At 37.4% G+C, this 8,734-nt stretch overlaps 1 long non-coding RNA gene across 1 annotated transcript in view; it reads right to left on the bottom strand.

Moving 5' to 3' along the window:
* Positions 1-615: 615 nt before the first annotated feature.
* LOC104492114 overlaps positions 616-8,734 on the bottom strand; it is a 19,848-nt gene continuing 11,729 nt past the window's right edge. The window contains exons 3-4 of the long non-coding RNA XR_727785.1: positions 5,108-5,185; positions 616-1,178 (exon numbers count right to left, since the gene is read on the bottom strand). This is a non-coding gene — a long non-coding RNA (uncharacterized LOC104492114). The remainder of the gene's footprint in view (positions 1,179-5,107; positions 5,186-8,734) is intronic.

The following is an 8,734-nucleotide window of genomic DNA, read 5'->3' as shown; positions in this document are numbered from 1 at the left end:
CTCTTTCCCCTTTAGGACTTCTCCTCCCAGAAATATGCTGTGTTTTTCTTACTATATCCCCTATTTTATGGATTTGAAGAGGACATTAAAACTTGTCCCTTCTTTTAAAAAAGGCTTTTAAAAAAACCCAAAAACTAAAATAAAAAACAAAGATATTTTGAGAGGTTGGTGGAAAATTATTGCTCGTCTTTCTCCATTAGGTGGATAGGAGTCAGAAAGGAGATTTTACGTAAATTACAGTTTTGTGATTGCTCCCACTATAACTGCATGTTTGTGAGTGGACCCTGATAGGGAATCAGTTCCTCACTTGTACACTATAAGTAGTTACTCACCTACAGCACTGAATAAGAAAGCCACACTGAAGACACAAGTAAACAAGTCAGTCCAGTCTAAAGAACAACATTCAGAAAAACAAAGTACCAACACCTTCTCAGAACATGGAAATAAAAAATAACTCCATCAGAGCTACCTTGCCAAGGAGCATATTTAAAGTCCAAAATAGCACCATTCATCAGTGTCTCAAATCCCGTGGCAGCATCACAATCACTTACCACAAGGAAACCATGAGTTTCATACTACTTCTATACATCAAAAGAGTACATGGATAAAATATAGAGATATACAGACAATCGATGAAAATAAACTACTAGGCTTGTTACATCTAAATGAAAAAAAAGGGGGGACTCTCAGCCTCTGCAAGAAGCAGTTCAGGATGGTGGAAATGGAGAGAGTGATTTACCGGCTGTGTGTAAGCAGTGGAGTTTGAGTAGTGGAAGATATTGCTGTGGTAGAACTAGGCCTGAGGGCCCACCTGTAATGTTTGTAAACATGGATTCACAGTGTGAAATTCTGAGAGCTTTCGCTTGAATCAGAATGTTAAAAACTATTTTTTATGGTACACGTTTGTCCACTGTTATTCTCTAAAGCAAGGCTCAGAGTCCCATAGTTTCTTCTTACACTTGATGTTTTTACACAGAAACAATTCCCGATATATGACATCATGACCTCATCAAACCCATACACCATATGTAATACAAATGGAGAAATTATGACTAAAAAGAGTAGAGGTAATTGATTTTGGTGAAATGGTGTCCATAGCCATTTACTGGAACCAGGCATGCCCCTTCCGCCTCACTTTTCTTCTTGCGATTTACTTCTTTCGAGATGGGGAGACTTCCCTGTGGAGAGTTAAAAATGGTATTAGCTGTGCTTTGGTGAAGCCTGTTCAGTGGGTCCTTCCTTCTTCTATCCTAAGGTTTCCACGTTTCCCTAGCTTTAGCTCAGAAGTAAACATCTCCTAAACGTGGCTGAATTGACTATAAATATTAATGCCACTGAGATCAAAGGACTGTTTAAAAACCAGACAAGCCTTGCAGCATCTGAGGAAAACTCCACTTGGAGATGTATTAGTGTGCCCCAGCAGACAAAATGCAAAAGAGTTGAGCCAGCGACTGTCCTCCACTGCTGAACTGGTGAGTTTGGACATTTGTTGCAGCCAGGGAGACCCCAACCACCCCAGCAAAAGAAAGGTGCTATGGAGTGACAACCCTTTCTGCGGCTCTCCACCAGCTGTACATCCTTACACTATTTTTCTCTCACTCCTGCCAGACCAAGGTATTTCTGTGCCTTTCATAACAGCTGGGGCAGCTCAGGCCTAAAACTGCACCTGCAGGTGCTGTGTGTGCAGTAGTTCTGGCATACAAATATGGCTGAAAACGAGCAATTACCTGTTTTGCACATGTGAAGCACAAAAGTCAGACACAGAGTCTCAGTGTCATGAATGCAAAATTCATGGCCGTGAATCAACAGATGGCATCAAGTCTCTTTGCAAATAGAACTCACTACCAGAAAATTAATGTTAATTGCATTATCTACCAACAAATTAATTTGTTTGCTTGTTTTTTTTCAACCTGAAGCTCCATTTTACGGCTCCACTTGCCTCCAGCATACAAGTGGATCTTAGTTGTGAAAGGTCATCTTATTACTAAGAGAACCTTTTAAGGCTTAGACTTCCATCTTTTAAACACCTTACAGCTTAAGCAGCTAGCACACCCTAATAAATGACTTTCCTAGGGTATTTCATTGAAAAGAGCACTCTGAAGACACTGCAGTGTGCTACTTGTCTCTGGAGAAGTAGGGAGATAGTGTGCCATCATCAGCCAGCGGCCTCAGATAGGTTTTCGTCAACTTAACCTTTCGCTGGCTGAAATCTATGCCTATTCAGCAAAGCATTTAAACATGTGTTTCAGTTTAAGCCTCAGAAGGAAGCCTAAAGGCTAAGGGTGTGTTTCAAGTACTTCACTGATGTAATGTCACTATGGCATCTTAAACACAAAACATTTGTTTAGCTATAATTGAAGCTATATATTGTAAATTATGGACAAAGTCTGTGGGTTTTGTGCTTAAGAGATCAGAATTGTAAAGGAGTTTTATGGCTTTTATTGCTTAGGATATGTTTGTCACATAAGCAGAATGCTTTTAGTTTGTTTAAGAAACTGAAGTTATCTTCTCCAAGATCAATTTTTTTGATGTGAGAGTTGTGGATTTCTCAACTGGTAATTAAGCACATAGCAGTTTCATAACTACCAAAAAAGCATAATTTTCCTTTCTTGGGTCTTCAAAGCCATAACTTTCACTGGATCATCTGTACTTGCTACTTTTAATTGTGCTGGGAATGGAGCCACCCCATGGCTCTCCCACTGTCTTTATCACAGTGTACTGGATAAATTCTGCTTTCAGGTAGATCAGTTCACCCCAGGGTTCTGCACTGCACACAGCCACGAGCAGTTTCCAGGCTGAATACAGAGTAAAATACTGTTCTGGGGGCAAATGGTGCCCTCTCCTTTGGAGCATCAAGAAGTGGAGAAACTGAGCAGACTTTGGACAGTACATATGCAGAATGGCTCTGCAAGCCAGGTGAAGAAGTAGGAGTAGAAACATACCCTGCCTTTGCTAGAGCCAAACTGGAGATTTTGCGAGGGACAACTTCAGAACAAAAAAATAACGTTTACATTTTAGTGGTTGCTCAAACGTTTCCTCCCAGGATTCTAGAAAATTCCATCCTCATGATTATATTTTTGCTTTTTTATTGACTAAATTTGCTACTGGTGTATCATTACAGGACATGAGAAGAAAATTAGAAACTTACACATGCGAACAGGCACACAACACAGACCAAAGGTCTGGGCAAATTTCCAAAAGCATTGTGTTGGGCAGTTCCTTTTCAGCTGTGAAAACAATCTCAGTCCTGAAATTCTGCCATACAATCATAAGATAAAAAGTCCCATATGACCCTACTAGGTCTGGAAATAAAATGTCTTAAGAAATATGTCCTTTCATACTTGTTGGTTGCATGAAAACAAAAAAACCCCACTTTTATCTGAAATAGGCATTTCAAAAAACTATCAATTTCACTTTATTGTTTCAGTAGTTCAAGCTGCTTAGCATTGAGTACACGAAACTGTTGAGATGAAGGACTTAGCACTTTCTGCAGTCATCTTCAACGATATACCCTGATTAGTTTTATAGGATGGATGAAAAAAATTAGGTTCCAAAGACACCCAGTTGCTGTCAAGGCTGATACTCTGCGCAAAGCTGGATTGTGTGCAGCTAATATTCAAGTTGCCTCTGAAGATCAATTGTGAAACAACATTTGGAGCTAAAGCTAAAAACTGGTGCTTGTAAGATTATGCCAAACACCTTTTGAAGAATTACATAAGGGCTAGAAAAAATGCATTTTATTTAAAAAGCAGGGATCTAAGCCCTTTAAATGAAAGAAGTTACTATTTTTTTACTATTTGAGAAACAATTATCCCTTTTGATAAACTTTTTAAAGCTGTGTACAGCATAAAAATATGGCTATTCATAAATCAAATGTAATGCAGCATTGCTAGTAACTATGCTGCACATAGTTCACAGATTCATTCCTGTTTTTCTGGAGCAAGTTTTTTTAATGATGAACGACTTTTAAAAGCTGCTAACTTAAAATCTTGAATAAAAATAATTCAGTTAACACACTGCTGATTCATAAAATTAGCAAATTCTTTTAATGTAAGTATGACCATATATAGCATATTCATCATAATCTGGCATTGCTATCAGGGTACTCAACTTTTGAAATACTGTCAATGTTAAGAATGGCAGTACTGCCATATATGTTAATTTAAACATTGGCATGCTGACACATGAGTGCAAACAGCAGACTGCAAATAGCCCAGCTATAAATTTCAGACGCTCCTTTATAAAGAGAAGTTGTAGAAAATACAGTGTAATCCAGATGGAATAGCAGAGTTTTGTTAACAGAGAGCTGGAGCGTAGGTAATAATTTAACCTTAATCAAAAGGATTTTCCATGTGCTTTTTTTTTTGGCCAGATTTTGAGTCAGTAATGAAAGGCTGAATATGAAAATAAAACACGTATATTCAGTCGTTCTCAGGAACTGTTACATTTTCCTACTCAAATTTCATATCCGGTGTCACATTTATGAAACCAGAAATGATAACAGAACAAAATCTTATGAATCTTGTCTGACAAGCCATATCTTCTGCATTGATGTTGGAGTACTTCTTGTCAAACTCAAATGAAAATGGACATGCTTTGTATGCTTTTTACAGAAGCCAGGTAAAGCACAAGCAGAAAACTTAACAAAAGAAAGTGAACAACAGTTCCTTCCTCCTCCTGCATTATTACTGACTTTTTCATCTGCATTGCTGAGAGACAATTGCCAAAATCAAGAATTCAAAACTCGGATGTCAAGCCTGTAAAATCATGAGACAGGCTTAAGAAAAATGAGCTCTTCAAAACTAAGTATGTTTTCCTTCTGGTATGTAGCCAGCAAGAGTCCATTCTTCTGCAAGCCTGAAGGCTAAAAACATAATTTTAAAATGAAAGCTGAACTAATCAGTTAACTGCTTGGCTCAAGGAGCCAAGGCTTTAAGAAAAACAGACTACCATGAGACTCGTGATAAAATCATGAGAGCTGACTACTCTTTTAAAGCAGTCGTAAAATAAAATCCATTTAGCATTCAACGTTTTTTTTTATTTTTCAGAAAACTTTCATCTTAGTAAACTGTCTATTAGATGAAAGAAATTGCATAAATAAATTTACCTTTGGAAATCCCCCATCCCCTCGGCTGGTTGGAAAGATTTTCTGGCTTACCCAAATCGTTGACCTTGGTTGATAAACCTGCAGTGACATAAATACATACAATTTCTTACTAACAAAGAGAGATTAATTAAGTGCAATCAAATCGTGTTCTTGTGACAGAGTGCTTTACTAAAACCAAGTCTAATCTCAGCTGAGCTTGGCCCAGAGACCTAGCTGCATTTTATGCTCAGTATATATTTTTGAGTACCCATGACAACAAGATCCGTCCCTAGAGTATTTCAACTTATTGTTTATGGCAATCTGCATTCAACAGGCTTTTTAAAGAGAGCATAGAATGGATTTTTTTAAAAAATATTTTTAAGAAATTCTGTATGAGGAAGTCCATACTAATAAACTGAAGGTATTGTGAGAACACACGCCCATTGTCTTCTGCCAGAAGTCACTGCCAAAAGACAGTTTAATGAAGCTTATTACCTTTGCTGATGACTGCAGGAGACAAGGGCCACACACCTTTGATAATTGTTTCACAACGACCTGTGAACTAGAACATTACTTTCTAAGGTCGTTGACCTATTCTGTGTTAGCACCCTATGTTTTACACATTAAAGGAATTCTAGCGTATTTTAAAAGACATATGATAAAATAGCTGGTAGCAGGATTTAATCATGGCTAAGTACTGGTCTATGGCCAGTAAGAAAATAGGAAAATTCTCCTATGGAAGAGGGCCGCTGACTACAGTGAGAAGATAAAGTGAAAAAATCCCAGGATAATACACCTCAGGTACGGTGATTTGGAGCTGGAAACCTGTCCTTCAGTTTCTCAAGTGAAGGATGAAGAGCATTTCTTCATTTTGCTGTCATGAAACACTGAAGAGATCAGGTACAAGTTACATACAACGTTGAAAATAGTAAATTTATTTTCCTGATGGGTTTGCCTCCCCCAGAGGTTTGGACCTCTGGGGCTTTGTAATTGAATTCTTTCTGCATAATGCCTGAATGTCCAGCTGTTAATGTTTTGAGCTGCACATTATGAATTACACCATTAAAATTTGTTTGCACTTTGGGAATCAAAATTTTCCTTATCACTTAAATGCCCGGTGTACCAGCTTTACCCATCTGCTTAGTAATTGCATTTATAGTGAAACCTGAGGAATGTTTTCATTTTTGTGGAGTTCCATGTTGACTAGTAGTTGTCACAGCTGGGCTAGATGTAGCTTGGAGAAATTATCAGAAGATTATTTAAATTGTCTTTCCAAAAGAAATTCCTGAACTGTACTATAAAGTAGAAAATAGAGGAAGGAAATTTAAAACACAGAGCCTAAGGCACTGCCTGCTCTGATATATTCTCCCATGATTTTCCACAGCACAAAACACAGTACTTTCCACTGATTAAAGAATGAGATTTTATTTCATATTTTTGATCTCACACAAATGAGTTAAGCTCTCTGGATGTGGCTGATGTAAACTAATACGTAACACAGGGCACTCTGTGAATTCACCAGTTAACATTTCACATTGAATATTTGAGACACTTGAGTGAAAGATACCAAGTAACCCCTGAGCTCTCCTGTTGCTATTTATCATCACTGATTACCCATCCTGCAAGTTGATTTTATTGTTTAGTCCCTTTTTTTGTACAAAAACTCACAGAGGGAAACAGCAACAGCAGTTCAGCTCTACAACGGGACGTGAATGCCCAAACCAGCAAAGTATACAAAATGTGTATTTTCCTATGGCAGGAAGGAATAAGCATCAGAATATAGTATTATTCACTACAATGAATATAAGCTTCTGCATTTTCCATAGAGTCTGAGATGTATTCAGTTAGCCTATAGGCTTTTTCATCCCTATTAATAATTTAATAGGAATAAACCAAGCACCTACAGTTAAATGACAAAGAAAGGATAAACTTAAATTAATAAGAACTTAGAGGGACTGCAGTTTGAGGATGGGTTTTGGGAATGGGGCAGGAGGGAAAAAAGGTGTAAATTGCAAGATATATTCACAACTATGCTCCAGGGTTAAAAAGAAACAAAACAAAACAAGAACCCACCACCACTAAAAAACCCTACACAACCTTCCAGATACCTTTCACAGTAATTTTCTGTGGAGAAAAGAATCCCGTTACATACTACTTTAATATCTCTTCAGAAACACCTACTACGACCAGTATTGGAGGATAATAATCATGTGATCCTACTCCACATGCAGTAACGATAACCAAATAAATAATGAAAATATGAAGATGCAGAATAGAATTACTGAACTATAGGATGACCTGAAAACTAAAGTTACTGCACGTTTGTACAATGCGCAAATTGATACCTCAAACTGATAGCCTCAGCATTCGATAATAATTAGGGAAAAAAAAAAAAAAGTCAAGCTAGTAAACTTCATGCACAAATTACCAGAGTGGATCACCCCTAAGCATCTAACAGCATCACCACCCTTGGAAGCCTGCCTTCCTAGCAGAACATGTGATATGCAAAGCCATTCACTCCCACTTTGAGAAGCCAGGGAGAAAGAAATCCAGAGATTTGGGAAGTGCTATCTGAGATGATGTTCTACGACAAGATACATTCTGCATGAAATATCAAGGCCGGTTTGAAACAGGGTACTATGATCATTATGATCTGTGAAGAATAAGTTTCATTTCCTTAGTGTCCATTCTCGTGAAAAGATACAAATAATAATAAAAAAAGATTAAAAATTCAAAAAAGTTAACTAAATGCCCAGTCTATTTACTATCTCTTACACTATCCAGACTCCAGAACTACTACTTTTTTATCTTTTTTCCAAAACCAGAAGGATTTCTAGAGTACACTCTTCTTTTCTCCTCTGCCCAACAAACTGAGAACCTCTTTTCTGCTATTGCAAAGGTTTTGTTTAACCAGCAGTTCAAAACTCTAATGTCTATTCTTCCATGTCATCTTTAAGAGCAATAGTAGGAGAACACAAAGTTTGCCCAGTTCTAAAACAGATACATAAAACAATTTTAACAGAGCTGGACAAAAATTAATTTCTTGCTATGCAGTTTTCATTCCTACTCACTAAGAACATCTTTGAAACAAACAAATACATCCATCAAGAGAAAAATCCAGATTTAAGGCATGCTGAACTTAGTAAAATGAGCACTCCTGTTAAGAAGCCCCGAAGTTTTTTAGTTAATAAACCACCAAAAAGCTCCCAAAGTTACTTTTTCTAATTTTTTCCCCCTCATGTGGGCCACAACTGAATTCCTGTTCAAGTCTCATTCAAGACTTCCTGGAGTAAACTGTCAACTGCAGTCTGGATTTCCAAACTCCAAGCTTAATGAAGAAGACCAACTGCTTTGAGTACATCAGCAACCACCTTTTGAGAAGTTTCAGATAATTTATCATATAAACAATTTACATAAGGAAAGAAAATTAAAACATGAAGAAAATGATGACAAGTACTATAGAAATATCTAATTTCAAATAAAAGGAAACCATATCTAGTAATTCTGTACTAGCCTACCTAGGAGAGAAATGAAAAGAAAAATGTCTTTATTATGCAGATTAGCCGTCTAAGAGCAGGCCTAGGTGGGCACGTGCTGAGGAACAGGCCAGTGAAGTGACAGAGGTGTGTGTTGAAGAGAAGGATAGAA

Source organism: Buceros rhinoceros, unplaced genomic scaffold (assembly GCF_000710305.1).
Source record: "Buceros rhinoceros silvestris isolate BGI_N320 unplaced genomic scaffold, ASM71030v1 scaffold23390, whole genome shotgun sequence".
NCBI lineage: Eukaryota > Metazoa > Chordata > Aves > Bucerotiformes > Bucerotidae > Buceros > Buceros rhinoceros.
This window is presented reverse-complemented; position numbering and strand designations above follow the sequence as displayed.